We start from the raw sequence: 18,153 nt of genomic DNA, 5'->3' as shown, positions 1-18,153 counted from the left end.
GCATGCTCATCTTTCCCAGAACTCCGTATTTGAATCCTTCCAATCAGATTTGAGTATGTCTCAGTAAACTGTGGCAAAGATTAACTTTTCTTCCTTGTCCTCTTGACCTGTCTGCAGTCTTCAACACAGTTTTTTAAAATAGATTTAGAGTAACCAATTAATTTTTTCAAATTAAGGGGCAATTTAGCGCGGCCAATCCACCTAGCCTGCACATCTTTGGGTTGTGGGGGTGAAATCCACGCAAACACTGGGAGAATGTGCAAACTCCACACGGACAGTGACCCAGAGCCGGGATCGAACCTGGGACCTCGGCGCTGTGAGGCTGTGCAGGTCTAACCCACTGTGCCACCGTGCAGCCCTGCCTTCGACACAGTTAGCCATCCTCCTCCAAAGCCTCTCCCCTGTCATCTGGCTTGGTGGAGCCGCTCTCCCCAGTTTCATTTTTATCCATCCAGTTGTATCTTGAGTATCATTTGTGGCTTCTCCTCCTGTTACCTCAAGGAGCCACCCTTGTATTTCTCATCTACATGCTGCCCTTCGATGACATCATCCAAAATTTTGGTTTCACATGTATGCTGACAGCACCATGCTGTACCTCACCGTCACCTCTCTCAATTCCTCCACTGTTGTCAAACTGCTTATCCAAACTATTTATCCAACATCCAATACTGGGTGAGCAGACATTTTCTCTCATTTAAAAATTGGAAAGATTGAAGACATGATATTGGTTGATGCTCCAACTCAATTTCCTCATTACCTACTCCCATCCATCTCCATGGCAGCAGTCTGAGATTAAACCAATCTGTTTACAATCTTGGTGTTACGTATCAGCTTGACGGGTTCGAATCCCGGCCCTGGGTCAATGTCCGTGTGGAGTTTGCACGTTTTCCCTGTGCATGCGTGAGTTTCACCCCCACAACCCAAAGATGTGCTGGTTAGGTGGATTGGCCACGCTAAATTGCCCCTTAATTGGAAAAAAAAATAATTGGGCACTCTAAATTTTTTTTAAATGTATGATCTTGAGATTAGCTTCCAATCACGTATTCGTATGAAACCTTTGCCAATTGTCTTAAAAACCCAACTGGTTCACTAATGTCTTTTAGGGCAGGAAATCTGCCATCCTTACTTGGTCTGGCCTACATGTATGTACAGACCCGCAGCAATGTGGTTGAATCTTAACTGCCCCCTCGAGGGCATTTAGGGATGGACAATAAATGTTGGCCTTGCCAGAGATGCCCATGTCCCATGGACGAATTTTTAAAAAAAAGATTTGTGCCATCACCAAGGCCATTCATTTCCACCCCTGTAAAGTCACCTGAACGTTTCCCTGTCTTGCTCAGCTGCTGCTGAAACTCTCATTAATGTCCTTGTTACTTTTTTGACTTGAATTTCCAATGCATTCCCAACTGGTCTCCCACATTCTACCCTCCATAAACTTGAGATCATCCAAACTCTGCTGCCCATGTTTTAAGTCGCATCAAGTCCCACTCACCCTGTGCTCATTTACCTATTGGTTTCCAATCAAGTAACACCTTGATTCTAAAATTTCCATCCTTGCTTTCAAATCTCTCCATGGCCTTCACCCTCAATATATCTGTAATCTCTTCCAGTCCCAACCTTCCAAGATGCTTGCGTTCATCTAATTCTGGTCTTTTGAGTAACTCCACTTTTAATCATTCCACCATTGTTGGCCACGCCTTCACTTGTCTCGGCCCACTTGGCCCAGAAATTTGTTTCATGCTGGCATAAGTTTATAGTCTGAACTTCCGATGGTGCCTGCCATGGCAGATCAGAAACCCCGGCAGAGGCCAGCATGAACCTCTTAATGGTTGCAGATAAGACCCGACCCCTGCCACGCCCGATTCTCCACGATGCCAGTGGGAACACGGCGGCATGGCACACATTCAAAATGTGCAGATGTCGGGACTCTTCTGAACAATGTCTGGGTCTGCTTCCATAGTTCAGGATGGAGACCGTCCCAAAACGCTTGGAGCAGTGAGTCGGGGAGTATTCGCAGGTGGACCTTGCAGATTAGCTTTCGGGATTGAGAGGATTGGATCTTCTAGCCTCCTGTTCGTGGAGATGCAGATGCACCTTTGACTTGAGAGGTCCAAGTGTTCATGGAGATCTGTCGGGTACACCTTATTTCTTCAATGGTTGGATACCTTTTCATTATGGCACTTGGACATGGCCGTTGTATATACACTATCCAGGTCTGCCCTGCCACTGAATACAGTGTACAACACCTGGGGGCATAATTAATGGGGTTGGGGCTGGAGGATTTGGCTTGTTCTCCTGCTGGTCACCACAGCAGAAACCACTCTCATGTTCATGCCCCACTTTGGGACTTTGTCTCAAACTGGGAGAATTCTGTCCGATATCTCATACTGTGACTGTCGTATTTGTTTTATAATATTCATAGAATTTCCTGCGAAGTGTTTTATTATAAGTAGTTGTTGAAGTAAGATCTGTTTCTGAAGCGATCTACTCACAACAATGTAATGCTGCTAGAACTTTCAGGTGATATCACAACTTATTAGCATTAAAGATTTATGCTGGTAATGTGAGCATGTTCTAACATGGTTAAGTTCAATCCAGACCGAATGACTTTTTCAGAATTTCGATTTGGTCCTCTTGATTGCTAAGATATTAATCTTCCCAAACAATGTGTTGTCGGAAATGTTAGACAGTAGGCTTTGGGTGCTATGGTTGCTATTAGGTCTTTAACTAATTTTCTGTGATTCCTTAAAGCTGTGCTATTAATTTGAGGTCATAAGGTCTGACCTTAAGTAAAAAGATATTTGACTTGGCTGTAACTGGAACGTTACATGAATTCTTCATTCATGGCATTAAACAGACTTCAACAAGAAGAAAAACTAAATTTTTGTAAACATTGTATTAATTTGCATAAATCTGATTTTGATAATGAGTGCAGGGAAATGGTCTATTTATATTCCGCCATATATTATTTACGTCTCCATTTTTGTCAAACTAACAAAGACCGAAACATTTGGTCCTTCGGGTGTTTTAGATAACAGGAGCTTGGCAAAGCAGAGATGATATAGAAATATATTGCCAGTTAAAATCAAGGACAATTCAACGATTTTTTAACAGTATGAACAGTAAGGTAACTAAGGAAACGGTAGGGCTTATCAGGATTGTGTAAGTTAACGTACACATGGATGCCGAAGATGTGGCAGGATTCTTAAGAAGTACTTTGCCCCTGTTTCACTAAGGAGAGGAATAATGTAGACATTCTAGTTGAAGAGGGGGATTGTGAAATATAAGATACAATAAGTACAATGAGAGAGGAAGTGCTGTAGGAACTATTATGCTTGAAGGAGGATAAATTGCCAGGACCGGATGGATTGTATCCCAAGCTGCTAAAGTAAGCCAGGGAGGAAATAGCGGATGCTCTGAGGATCATTTTCCAGATGCAGGTAAGGTACTACAGGATTGGATGTCTGCAAATGTAAGCTCATTCAAAGTCCTGCTGCCTATATCCTAACTTGCATGTAGTCCTGTTCACCCATTCCCTTGTGCTTGCAGACCTAAGTTGGCTCCAGGTCCACCAATGGTCGATTTTAAAATTCTTGCCCTTATGTTCAAAGCACTCCATGGCCTATCTCTCTGATCCTCTGCAGCTCTACACCCCTTTGAGAATTATTTGGTTTTTCAATTCAAACCTCTTGTGCATCTCTCACTCCAACATTGATGGTTTACCTTCAGTCATCTTTGCCCTAAGCTCTAGAATTTCCTCCTTAAAGCTCTACACCGCTCTATCTCTCTTTCTCTGTCTCTCCCCCCCTTAAACTCCGCCTTCAACACCATAATCCCAGCCAAGCTCATTGCAAAGTTCCAAAACCTAGGACTTGGCTCCTCACTCTGCAACTGGATCCTCGACTTTCTGACCCACAGACCACAATCAGTAAGAATAAATAACAACACCACCTCCACAATAGCCCTCAATACCGGGACCCGCAAGGCTGCATACTTAGCCCCCTACTCTACTCCCTGTACACACACATCTGCCTGGCAAAATTTGGTTCCAGAAGTTCTACAAGTTTGCTGACAATACGACCATAGTGGGTTGGATCTTGAATAACGACGAGGCAGAATATAGGAGGGGGATAGAGAACCTAGTGGAGTGGTGCAACAACAACAATCTATCCCTCAATGCCAGCAAAACTAAAGAGCTGGACATTGACGTCAAGAAGCAAAGTACTGTACATACCCCTGTCTGTATTAACGGGGCCAAGGTGGAGATGGTTAACAGCTTCAAATTCCTACGGGTGCACATCACCAAAACTCTGTCCTGGTCCACCCACATCAACGCTACGACCAAGAAAGCACAACAATGCCTATACTTCCTCAGGAAACTAAGGAAATTTGGTATGTCCACACTGACTCTTACTAACCCTTACAGATGCACCAGAGAAAACATCTTATCTGGCTGCATCACAGCCTGGTATGGCAACTGCTCGGCACAAGACCGCAGCCCAGTCCATCACACGAACCTGCCTCCCATCCATTGACTCTGTCTACACCTCCTGCTGCCTTGGGAAAGCGGGTCGCATAATCAAAGGCCCCTCCCATCTGGCTTATTCACTCTTCCAACTTCTTCCATCAGGGAGATATAAAAGTCTGAGAACACGCACAAACCGATTCAAAAGCAGCTTCTTCCCTGCTGTTACCAGACTCCTAAACAACCCTCTTATGGACTGACCTGATTAATACTATACTCCTGTATGCTTCATCCGATGTCGGTGTCTATGTATTTACATTGTGGACCTTGTGTTGTCCTGTTCCGTATTTTCTTTTTATTTTATTTTCTTTCATGTACTAAATGATCTGTTTGAGGTGCTCGCAGAAAAATACTTTTCACTGTACCTCGGTACACGTGACAATAAACAAATCCAAATCCAAACTCACCACCCTGGCAAAGCTTATGGCCACCTGTCTGAGTGCCTGCTGCTGCTTCTCAGCACAAGTCCTGTATGCTTTCAAGAAGCAGTTAGATATAGCACTTGTGGTGAAGGGAATCAAAGGATGTGGAGGATTAAGCTATTGATTTAGATGATCAGCCATGATCACAATGAACGGTGGAACAGGATCGAAGGGCTGAATGGCCCCCTCCTATTTTCTATGTTTCTATGTAAATGTTCATCTAATTATGTCCCTCCTGAAGCACCTTTGAACATTTCAGTAGTTTAAAAAGACTTGCATTTAAACAGTGCTTTTAACAACCACCAGGCATCTCAAAGCATTTTGCAACCAATTAAGTACTTTTAAAAGCGTTAAAGGTACTATGTAAATGCAAGTTGTTGATTCATCAGTGGCCTTCCCTCCATTATAAGATCTGAATTTATTGCACAACGTTTTGTGCCATTCACAACTTATACTGAAGAGTCCCGCAAGGAGCAAACATGGACAGCTTTCAGGGTTGGGCCACTAAGGGATAAGTAACATTTGTGTCAGGTGCCAGGCAATGACTATCTCCAATAAGAGAAAATCTAACCACTGCCTTTGATGTTCAGCAGCATTTCCATTGCTGAATCTGCCACTATCAATACCTTGGGATTTACAATTGACCGGAAACTTAACTGAACCAGCCATATAAATACTATGGCTGCAAGAGCAAGTCAGAAGCTGGGAATTCTATGGTGAGTAACTCACCACCTGACTTCCCAGTTCCAGTCCACTAAGACAGAAGTCAGGAGTGTCAGGAAAAGTTTCCGCTTGCCTGGATGTGTGCAGCTCCAACAACACTCAAGAAGCCCAAGACCATTCAGAACGAAGCAGGCTGCTTGATTGGAATCCCATCCACCACCTTAAACATACAATTGTCATGTGAGGGTACCTTTAAGACATGGATGTTTAAGCAATGTACCTTTAAGAAAACAGTGATGTCAGAGAGTGGATGGAGCTGAGGTCAGGTCAGCCATTTTGCAATTTAGTTTTGCAGTTTTGAAAAGAGCTTGGTGTGTGTCTTGTTGCTGATTTACTCCTTGGTTCAATTGCTTTGTTTTATTACCTTTGCTCTCGAGTCGCCAGGTATCTTTATGATACCGCCATGAGGTTCAAGTCCGAGTAATGATCAATAACCCAATACACCGATTAGTAAGATTTAAATCAAAGCACATTTATTATACACAGTAATCGCTACTCATGCACAAATTCTACGTCTAAGCTACTTCTACAACTAACAGGCCGATACTTAACTTTGGACTGGCCCACCAGGTCAGGGGAACAAATGGCCTTTCGTTCGGGTTCTGAGCCTGCGGGATTCGAAGTTGGTACGGATTGATAGCTAGGAGCGCCTATCTCGTAGCGAGCGTTGAATTAAGACTTACGATTGTCGGTCTTCACTGCACCGGTCACGGTCAATGTTGGTTCGTGTTGCTGGGTGACCCGGGCAGGAAGAAGTGAAGAGTGAAGAGAGAGCGATTTGAACTTGGGGCTCAACTCTTATAGTCCCCAGGGGCTTCCCGCCTTTCGGGGCGGACCCTGTACCTGGCCCCAAGTGATTGGACTTTGTCCCAATCGCTTGGTTCGATTTTCTCCAATACTGGAGCGGTTCCCTAATCGATGGGCAGTCTTGAGGTGCTTGTTCACCTCCTTTGTGTTGGCTCCTGCTGGCGCCGAGGAGTCTGACTTTGCTTTGTGTGTCAAAATGTTACTTATTGTTCCCGGGGATTGCTCATCAGTATGCAGATGGCTGTTACTTTGTTATGCTGTTGGTCGCTGGTATCGATGTTGTCTGGTTTTTGCAGAGGTAAATACACAGCAAACCTGCAGCCGCTGGTTTCTGTCTTGTTGGCTGATTTTCCCATCAGCCTTTGCCGTTCGCCATTTTAAATCGGGAGTTAGACAATTTAGGTGGCTACATTCTGTGTTTTGCAGTGAGCTGGATCTCTGCCATGAAAGACTCTCTGGATCATTTGGGTGATTTAAACTTAAAATAGTGAAGCCTTTAACCTGATGTGATTTTGTTTAAAGGTGTTAAGTCTCTTGGAAGTTTGAAGGAACATTTTAAGGAATTATTTACTGTTGCAATATTTTCTGAGTTATCTTTGAAGTAAGCGGTGTTAAGAGATCCAATGTTTATTTAAGATGTTAAGTTGAGTTCATGGAATAAACAGTGTTTAAAAACCCACGTGTCCATAATTGTAATCCCACACCTAGGGAAAAAGCCATGTGCTAGGAAAAGCAACAAATCCATTAAAGGGAGAGGTTGGTTAAACTCTATGATACATTTTGGGGTTCTGAAAATGCCTCCCCATAACACAACTTCTCCACCACCATGCAGCAGTGTAAACCATCCACAAGATGCACGGCAGCAACTCACCAAGCCTCCTTCGACAGCTTCTTCCCAGTCTGCAGTCTCTACCACCTAGAAGGACAGGGGCAGCAGACACATGCGAATGCCATCATCTGCAAGTTTTCCTCCAAGCCGCAAACCATCCTGACTTGGAGCTCTAGCGCCAATCTTCAGTGTCACAGGCTCAAAAACCTGGAACTCCCTCTCTAACAGTACTGTGGGTATATCTACATTACATGGAGCATTTCAGGAAGGCAGCACACTTCCACCTTGTCAAAGGCAGTTCGAGCTTGGCAAAAAATGATGGCCTTGTGACACTCATGCCATAAGGGTGGCACGGTAGCACAGTGGTTGGCATTGTTGCTTCACAGCGCCAAGGTCCCAGGTTCGATTCCCGGCTTGAGTTACTGTCTGTGCGGAGTCTGCACGTTCTCCCTGTGTCTGCGTGGGTTTCCTCTGGGTGCTCCGGTTTCCTCCCACAGTCCAAAGATGTGCAGGTTAGGTGGATTGGCCATTCTAAATTGCCCTTAATGCCCAAAATGGTTAGGTGGGGTTACGGGGATAGAGCGGAGGTATGGGCTAAAGTAGGGTGCTCTTTCCAAGGGCCGGTGCAGACTCGATGGGCTTCTTCTGCACTGTAAATGCTATGATTCTGTAAGTGAATAAAACAACATGGGCACCACACTTCAGAAAGGATATGAGGCTTTGTAGAGAATACAGAAGAGATTTACTAGAATGGCTCTGGGATTACAGTTATGGAAGATACAGGAAAGTCTAGATTTTCTCTCCTGAGTTCAAAAAGAGTAAAAAGAGATTTAAGAAATACGATTCTATGATGGTTAATTTTTAGTTTGAGGCATCTGTAACAGACCACTTGTGCACCTCCTGGTGGGACAGTTTTACAAAGGTTGTGGTGAATTTTGGTAGGTAGAATGAGGGATGAGAAAGAGGATGCAACATTGAATTTCAAAATTTGTTTAAACAAAAACCATTTGCAAGGTTTCATATTTAATGTCCTAGTTAACAGCTCTCCACAGTTATAGAAGTGAGGTATTGACTTCATAATCCAAGTAAGGATTCTACCCCACTGATTCACAACCAGCAACTATCCCTTTTGTGTACATCTGCACATGGGATTTGGCTAGGCAGGACTAAATAGCCTATCCTACCATGCACTCATGGTGAAGTTTAAATGTTGAATGCTTGAAAGCATGCTGTAGTTCTAAGGTATGCATACTTCCTGCATTTGCCTTTGAAATTCTGCCAGTATTCATACCATTGAAGTAGCAACATGCATGTATATCACATGGTGTAAAACATTACCTACCAAAGTTTGAAAGTAGTATTTAGTGAGACAGCCACAAACTCCTGAAGCATATATTTCACGTGGCTGGCAGCAATCCCTAAATAAACTTGCCAGATTCATTAAAGCCTGCAGCTGTGTATATCTAGTAAAGCGAGTCTTTGCAGCCATTGGCCACAGTGAAAATGTGTTTTTAGCTGTGAATTCAGCACATTTGACACGTTTTATCTGGAATTGCTACTAGGTAAATGAGATGCGTCTATCAAAGGGTGGTGATATCCCACTAAAGCCAATGCAAACACACTTGTACTTTGTTAGAGTTTCTTCAAAATGCCGGAATTATACTACTGAAAAAAATCATTAACTGAAAGGTGGGCATACGTGCAGCTTTTAACCTGTAGAATCAATCCATAGCCATTCATCTAGATGAGTTATTAAAATGTTTGCCTTTTCTATCTTAACACGTTTTCTCTGCATATGCATTTTCTCATTTCCGCCCATCTATTCTAATTGCATGTACATTATCTGGTGTGCATAATTGTTCTTGAGCATGTGCCTGCCTATATGCCCAGTTTCAATAAACATTCACTGAGCCAGAACAGTGTGTTGGGGGGAGGGGGAGGGGGGGGGGGGGGGGGGGGGAGAGCTATACTCAGTCTGCCCTTACTTAATGAGCTCAAATCAATATAAAAAGACTGATTTTAACAATGTGCACTCGATGGAAAAGGGCAGGTGGGCAGTTAAAATGACCGAAACACCTTATTTACAATGATCCCACTGCCCTCCCTGGGTAAGAATTTTAAACCGCTCTTTTGATCAGGGAAGCGCGACATCTACCAGAAGACATCAGGGTCCTGCTTTAAATATGCAGATCATGTTCCAGTGACATAAATTGAGCTTGATCTGCTACGTTAATCTCGGGCCTAGCCTGGCAGCAAGCAGAAAACAATGGTTTTCCTTGTGGGTCAGGATGAGTAAGGGGTGCTTCTTTGGACTCCAAAACCAAAGGATGGGCTTCCTCAACTTTGAGCATTCCTTCCTCTATCATGACTGCCATCCCCTCTAACCTACCTCCTAACCACACACCTGTTTGCCAGGGAACATTCCATTGGGACCCAGCGATGTCCAGTAACTCAAGGTCTTACTCCCACCTGCCGATAGGCTAGTCCTTCCCAGCAGGTGTGACATTTTATGCCTGTGCCATTATAACCAAGCATGTTTGCTTCATTCATTACCTGCTCCCACCTAACATTTAACATGAGCCGTGCTACAGGAAGACAACTAGTAAGCAATTGAATTCAGAAACCCAACATTAAATGAAACTTATTTCAGTCCTAAATGCCGCAAGGTATTCTGTTAAAATGTTTTGTTGTTGTGATACTCATTTAGACAAGCTACTGCTTCATCTTTACCACCAGCTACTGCTTCATCTTTACCACCATGGCACCATTTCCTCCCCTCTCTTTTTCCCCCTACCCCCCATGTAATGTCACTGGACTATTAATCCAGAGGCCCAGCCTAATGCTCTGGGGACATGCATTCAAATCCCACCATAGCAGGTGGGGAAAAGTGGACCTGTAAGAGATACACAGACTGGGAAGCGGATAAATAAAGCCTGAGGAGGAAGGCCTGCGGCACTTACCTGTGGGGAGAAAGGTCCAGGAGCATCCTGAGTTTGGAGGGGAAAAAAGTGACATTATAGGAATGTCATAAGTTGATTAGCTGGTGAGTATTGCTGCTTTGGAATGAATGTAAACAACAAACATTAAAAAACTAACTATTAACAGTGAGTAGCTGGGAGTCTTAGCAGGTTTATTTCCACTATGAAGGTGTATTTACTAATACTAATCATTATTGGTAAGGTTTGTTAGTAGTAGTAAGATTTATTAGTATTTGTAAATGTTAGATACAAGCAGAAGGGAAGCAAGAAGCTGGTGAATCTACAGTTATTTTTAATTGGCAAGGTTTATTGTATTACTAAGGTTTAATGTCGTACATTAAATCGTGGTGAGGCTAGGCATTGATTAAAAAATAATTTAAGAATACAAGTAATTAGCTAATTGACGAGCGGCAGAAATTGGTGCATAAAAGTGGCTGGCGGTAGTGGAGCAAAGGCAGAGTTTAAAATGTGATGTCAAGAATAAAAAGTGATGTTGGCACAAGGGAAGGAACTACTTGATGAATAACTCTACCTTCTAGTTTCCAATTCTTAATAAATAGCCTGTAAAGCAAAACACAGGTAAGGCTTAGCAGGGCAACTAGGCCGCATGGGATGTGCACCCTGTGACATTGGAAATTGGGTATATTTCCTGTGGCCGATACAGCCACATGTACAACCACAGGAAGTGTCACTAGCTGCAGAAACTTGAGCTCTGGGTATTGTTAAGAACCATATTTTTCTTCTAAAATTTGCATTGTCTGGACATTTGGAAGCTGACCTGGATTTTTTTAAAGTCAGATGTTCCCTGTTGGACTGGGAGAAAGCATGTCATATCGGAGAAATCATCTAACCAGTATGGTACTTGTTGGGGAGAGTTATTTACTGGAAACCACTTGACAGATTTAAGTTATGAGCTTTAAGTTATGAACTTGTTTTTTTAATTCCGTTGGGACTGAACTAAGAAATTGAAAAGCTGCCCAGTTCTCATTCTCCTTGTCTTGCCTGAAATGGTTAACAGTATACAACGAGGAGTCCTCATCTCAGTGGACCTTGTCTGTTTGAAACCCAAAAGGCTGAGGCACGAAGAATTAATCCAGTTCTATTTTCCTCCACACCAAAGCTTTGTTTGTGAGAACCTCCAGGCATCTGGAGTTCTCGTGTGTGAAGGCAGATCACCAGTGTCAGAACCCTGCCAACTTTATTTTTTGTTATAAAGTCTATTCTCCAAAGCTCATCACTGCAGAGACCTGACCCAACCTGTTTAGTGTACGCATGCCTGCGTACAAATGTACACTCTCACTGGAGAGTTTTAAAAAGGATAGTTATACTTCCAGATTACAATTGTGGGTTAACCAGTTATTGCAATTTTAAAATGATTTGTTTACAATAAAACAATTATTCTGATTTATTGAAAGAAGGTTGACTAAAGTCTCTTTTATTCTGGGTCTAATAGCTATTTTGCTGAGTAAATTAAACTTATAAACTGATGCAACCTGTGGAGTAGTGGGGCTAGATAATCTGCACATTCCCTCCCAACTACGTAATTGTTTGAAACTCGAGCAATGACTGGGGTCACCGTGGCACATCGGTGAGGCTGAGAACTACGAAGATAGCATGCTTAGGGAGGTGGTCACATTGCAAGTTAAGAGAGTCCTGGCAGAGAGAGAAAGGGTGAGCACCAGACAGTCTAGGAAGACCAGGCAATAATGCAGGAAGCTGGGAAGGGGAGGCAAGGCCAGGGAGTAAGGCCCTGGAGGGGAAGCAGGAGAGCCAGAGTAGAAAGCAATGCTGGGAGCCACTGGTGGGGGTTAAGGGACTGAGAGCGCAAGCACTGGAGGAAAGGTTTTGTGAGCAGGTAGGCCATAGAAGGTGAATTTGATGGCAAATTACGTTAAAGTGAAACTGACGTTAAAATGGATATACTGACTAAACTTTATTAACAATTTTTTTAAATATAAATTTAGAGTACCCAATTAATTTTTTCCAATTAAGGGGCAATTTAGCGTGGCCAATACACCTACCCTACACATCTTTGGGTTGTGGGGCGAAACCCACACAAACACGGGGAGAAAGTGCAAACTCCACACGGACAGTGACCCAGAGCTGGGATTGAACCTGGGACTTCGGCACTGTGAGGCAGCAGTGCTACTCACTGCGCCACCGTGCTGCCCTACTTTATTAACAACGTTAAAGCAAAACAACGTTAAGCGAGTCGGTGTTAAACGAGAACTTATTATACAGTGGTAGAATGTTTCATTTAGTTGCATTTCAATGTTTCAAAGCCGCTTTCTTGCTGCCTTTCATCTGATGAATAGAATTGTTTTCTTAGCAAATTATCGTTCAACAAAAGGTGTATTTTTGTGTATTTCCCAGAAAATGAAAATTATATTCTGATCTTGGAGGTAATGAACCTAGAAATTGGTTTGTGCCAAATTTCAGAGGCTGATCGGGAATGGGGATGCAGTGAGTGGTGGCTGGCAGCAACCTACTGTTTTAATGTAGAGGTAGAAAGAGCATCCTGCACCTACCAGCTCCACATTCAAATAAGTATATATTTTTTAAGACTACCTTTTTAGTGGTGGCTGAGGACTGCTGGTTAAGACAGATGTCAATTTGATTTTCCAGAATGAAGTCAACCTCTGTTCAGGGAAAGTTAATTTTGGTAAGAAGACCCACAATGGAGCCCATTTTGTATCTAAAATGACAGCACGTAAAAAGCTTCTAAGCCTAATTTTCTGGATTGGATGATGAATTTGTATAAAATCTGATTGATTTTTATTGTCACATGTACCGAAGTACAGTGAGAAGTATTTTTCTGCGGCAAAGGGAAGGTACACAGTACGTACATAGTAGACAAAAGAATAATCAACAGAGTACATTGACAATGGTACATCGACAAGTAGTGATTGGTTACAGTGCCAAACAAGGGCCAAACGAGCAGCATAGGGCGTTGTGAATAGTGTTCTTACAGAACAGATCAGTCCAAGGGAGTGTCGTTGAGGAGTCTGGTAGCTGTGGAGAAGATGCTGTTCCTATGTCTGGATGTGCGGGTCTTCAGACTTCTGTATCTTCTGCCTGATGGAAGGGTCTGGAAAAGGACAAAGCCTGGGTGTGAGGGGCCTCTGTCTGCCTTTCTGAGGCAGTGGAAGGTGTATACAGAATCAATGGGAGGATGGCAAGTTTGTGAGATACGTTGGGCTGAGTTCACCACACTGCAGTTTCTTGCGCTCTTGGGCCGAGCAGGTGTCATACCAAGCTGTGATGCAGCCGGATAGGATGCTCCCTATCGCACATCTGTAGAAGTTTGTGAATGTCGGCAGCATGGTGGCGCAGTGGTTAGCATTGCTGCCTCATGGCGCCGAGGTCCCAGGTTCGATCCTGGCTCCGTGTGGAGTTTGTACATTGTCCCTGTGTTTGCGTGGGTTTAGCCCCCACAACCCAAAGATGTGCAGGTTTGGTGGATTGGCCAAACTAAATTGCCCCTTAATTGGAAAAAATTAATTGGGCACTCTAAATGTATTTATTTTTTAAAAGAAAAAAAGACGTTTGTGAGAATCGATGCAGACATGCCGAATTTCTTTAGCTTCTGTAGGAAGATAGATCAGATAGATGTTGTCTCTATCTGACTTGTGAATAAAGTATGAGTAAAACCGAAAATGCTGTAAATATTCAGCAGGCCTGGCAACATCTGTGGAGAGGAAACAGTTAACAGGTCAGATCAATGACCCTTCCAAGTACACATTTTATTTAAAAGCTTAAAAAATCTCTCGCAGAAGAACTTGTGAAGTGAAACATAAAATACTTATAGCGTAAGAAAATGTTGATACGTTAAACCCCCAAAGTTCCTACCTTTCTCTTTCAGATGCTGTGAGTTTATATTTAATTCCAAATATTCATGGTATTCCTTTATATCTCTGTTAGCTAAATGAATTAATTTTTATTAAAGGGGTAAAGAACCCTTGAAGGAAGGCACATGATGACCTTGTGATCAAGCAGAATTATTATTGCATGATGGTAGTAATCCAAAAATTGAACTTTATTGTGGGATGGCAGAGAGTAAAAGAAAAATGAGATGATGCTTTGCACACTACAAAAGCTGGTTTAGCACAGTGGGCTAAACAGCTGGCTTGTAATGCAGAACAAGGCGGTAGCGTGGGTTCAATTCCCGTACCGGCCTCCCCGAACAGGCACGGGAATGTGGCGACTAGGGCCTTTTCCCAGTAACTTCATTGAAGCCTTCTTGTGACAATAAGCTATTATTATTATTATTATTATTAAGCTGCAGCCATCTGCTATTTTTGGTAGCTTAAAATTTAAAAAAAAGTAACAGCATTTTAATCCTTAAAAAAGTACATCAATTGTTATGGGGTAATCCGATGCGTCTTTCGTTATATACCTGTGTATTAATAAGCTAAAGTTTTCACTTTATTGCTCAGCAAGCTGTTTATTAAAGTATTGAAAACATTGGCCCATATTCCTCGAATTTCAAAATCTAGACAGTAACATTATAACTCATCCTAAATTGATATAAATGTGCAAAGATTTAACCATTTTTCTGGCATGTGTTTTAATTAGTGTCACTGTTCCCTCTTCCTCTTACCAGTACGATGTACTGTTCTCCTTTCTTTGAGAATGGGGATGCATTGCTCTGTTACCCTCTAATTACTGCTCCATAAGCATCCTTAACAATGTGCAGGAGATTTGTTCAAGCAATTTGCTACATATATGGTCAAAGAACAAATATGATAGTTGGTCTATATCCTTCTATTTTGTTTTCTTATAAATTTTCCAAACTACATAAGTACCTTTTATTAATGTTTAAGGGCAGCCTCCGCTCGGTGACACTCTCATCACTCAGCCAGACGGTTGAGTCTGAGTACCATAGAGAGAAACTTGAGCACCATAGTCAAGGCTGATACTTCCGTGTTCTACTACTGCTTTAATTGGCTGCCATGTTTTCCCTCCATTACGATAGTGACCACACTTTGAAAAGTACTTTGTTGACTGCAAAGTGCTTTAAGACATCCTGAATTTGCAAAAGGTGCTGTATAAATGCTAGTTTTCCTTTTTTATGAAATAGTATCACCATTCACAGTAAAAACAATCTTTGTCTCTGAATGTGAAGTCCCAGTGCTCAAATGTCAATCCAGGTTTTAAGCATATAATCATGGCCAACATCTGAGTGCAGTACTGCGGGTGTGTTTCAATGTCCTTGTAACTGTCTTCCACATGAGGCATTGAGCCACAGATTTGTCCATTTGTTTGTTTAGATATAAAAGTTTCCATGACACTATTACAACAGAGGCATTCTCTCTACTTCCTCGAAAACATTAATCTCTCAATTCAAGTCAGCAAAGTTAAGCAACTGGTCATGTTCCTGTATGCAAATTGGCTGCTATGTTTTATACTTTCTAAAATGGAAAATAAATAGTTGGTAAATCTTTGGAGGGTGTGAAAGAAATTCTTTCTTTACTGTATTTACATCAAATATTTTTTCAGTCTTAACATTAGGTGCTTTAACAGCTGGTGTAAAACTGGTAATTTATTTTTATTCATCCACATTTTATTTAGATTGTTACTTGTATCAGATGTCATTAATTATATTCTATTGATTGTGCACCTTTTTAAAATGAGGACAAGTTTTTGTTCTTAATGGGATGAAGAGTGTTAATTTTAAGGGTGTTCACCCTTACTTCTGGATTAGATTTAAAATAAAGCCTTTCTGCTGTCCCTCAGCAATGTACCAAAGTCTCAACTCAGAAGCACATGCCCTGTTGTGCCAAGGACATTTTTCACACAGTTGCCCTCTGATTTCTCTGGCAAGATTAATTCTGAAGACTAGAGGTTTGATTGAAACTCAATAGTCTTAAATTTGACTTCAAGCCTGCCGTGTGAATCCCACACTTCAGGAACGAGTGGGAAGAGCATTGGTTTCATGCAATGCGAAAGCAATTTCTGAGTAAGATGTACAATTACTTTCTATTCCTAAATAGTTTTGAGTTCTGTCCATACCCACAAGGGATTGGATGGAAGCTGGTCAGAACTAATTTTCCATAGGGCTTTAATACCACTGACATACAAAATTCTCCTCCCATAGTTCTGGGCTGGAATTCAAACCAGATGTGGAAGGCAACTATTCAGTTCCTTGAAGAAAGACAATGCTTTTTAAATATTAGTGGACTGGTGTAAAACAACAACGGTTAAAGCAATCAGAACATAACATCACTTGGAGGCAAAACTAATGGTGGCAAGGGCACAGAATGGCTGGGGGACTAAATCCATCACAAAGACTAGCTCAGTAGCACCAGTATTGACCAAGCTGGATAAGTCCTGAAAGATATTGGCTTAACTTAGCCTGCAGTAAATGGTGAAGGAACCAACAAAAGAGGAAAGGTTACTGGGCCTTGCCCCCACCAACCTACATCCCGCAAGTGGGCAGCACGGTAGCACAAGTGGATAGCACTATGGCTTCACAGCACCAGGGTTCTAGGTTCAATTCCCCGCTGGGTCATTGTCTGTGCGGAGCCTGCACATTCTCCCCTTGTCTTCATGGGTTTCCTCCGGGTGCTCCGGTTTCCTCCCACAGTCCAAAGACGTGCAGGTTAGGTGGATTGACCATGATAAATTGCCCTTGGTGACCAAAAAGAGTAGGAGGGGTTATTGGGTTACGGGGATAGGGTGGAAGTGAGGGATTAAGTGGGTCGGTGCAGACTCGATGGGCCGAATGGCCTCCTTCTACACTGTATGTTCTAAGTGCTTCTGTACATGATGATATACATAGGAATTAACACTGCGTAAACCTTCTGAATATATAGTACCATCTTCACACTGAGGATACCTTCCATTGTGTTGTGTAGCACGCGTTATGTCCTGTTTAGAAAAACCCAATCCTCCCAATTACTGCCCAATCAGTCTCCTATCGATTATCAGCAAACTGATGTTGTCAACAGTGCTATCAAGTGGCACTTGCATAGCAATGACCTGCACGGTTTGGGTTCCACCAGCAGCACTCAACTTCTGACCTCAATGCAGCCTTGGCCGAAACATGGATAAAAGGGCTGAACTTGAGGGGAGGTGTGAGCGACTGCTTTTTGACATCAAGACAGTGACCGAGTGTGGCATCAAGGAACCTTGGCAAAACTGAAGTCCGTGGGAAGGAGGGGAAACCTCCCCACTGTTTGGAGTCCTACCTAGCACAAAGAAAGATGGCTGCAGTTGTTTGAGGCCAATCATCATAGTCCAAGGACATTTCTGAAGGAGTTTCTCAGTATATTTACTATTTCATCGGTAACCTTTCCTCCATCATAAAGATCAGAAATGAGAGTATTTGCTAATGCAAATTTGCTAATGATTGTATAAATGTTCATTACCATTTGCAATTCTTCAGATACTGAAGCAGTGCATGTCCATATGCAGATTTGTTTTCTAGGGTAGGATGGATGGGTCGAAAAATAACAAGCCTGAGGCACAGGATTACTGTTTAAGAAAAGCAGGGAACAAATTTGTGTGGAAGGGACAAATGAATGCTTCTTTATTTGTTTGGAGGTAAATGGACCTTAAGACCATTGTTTCCTCGGTATGCTATTTATGATGATAGATGGGTGCTAGTCACTTCATTCTGCCAAAAAACTAAAACGATTTTGAAAGCACTTCTTTGTTTCCAAAGACTTTAAATAGCTATCGGTATTTTGAGATCTAATAATTTATCAATTTTCAGCAACAACACATGAAACTGTGATGAGTGATTCCACTTTTAAATTATTCCAAAAGTTTACGATAGTGTTGACATCTTTGCAATATTGTTCGCGTGTGTGCGGAATACCGTAGTTAAGTAAAAGGACATTTTTCCTCCTTCCCATGTGATGGAAT

At 42.4% G+C, this 18,153-nt stretch overlaps 1 protein-coding gene across 4 annotated transcripts in view; it reads left to right on the top strand.

The window, feature by feature from the left end:
- The window catches only part of sptbn1 (spectrin, beta, non-erythrocytic 1), a 369,807-nt gene that overhangs the window by 151,369 nt on the left and 200,285 nt on the right, over nucleotides 1–18,153 (top strand). The window lies entirely within an intron of this gene.

The sequence above is a fragment of the Scyliorhinus torazame genome, chromosome 1, assembly GCF_047496885.1.
Source record: "Scyliorhinus torazame isolate Kashiwa2021f chromosome 1, sScyTor2.1, whole genome shotgun sequence".
Classification (NCBI taxonomy): Eukaryota; Metazoa; Chordata; class Chondrichthyes; order Carcharhiniformes; family Scyliorhinidae; genus Scyliorhinus; species Scyliorhinus torazame.
This window is presented reverse-complemented; position numbering and strand designations above follow the sequence as displayed.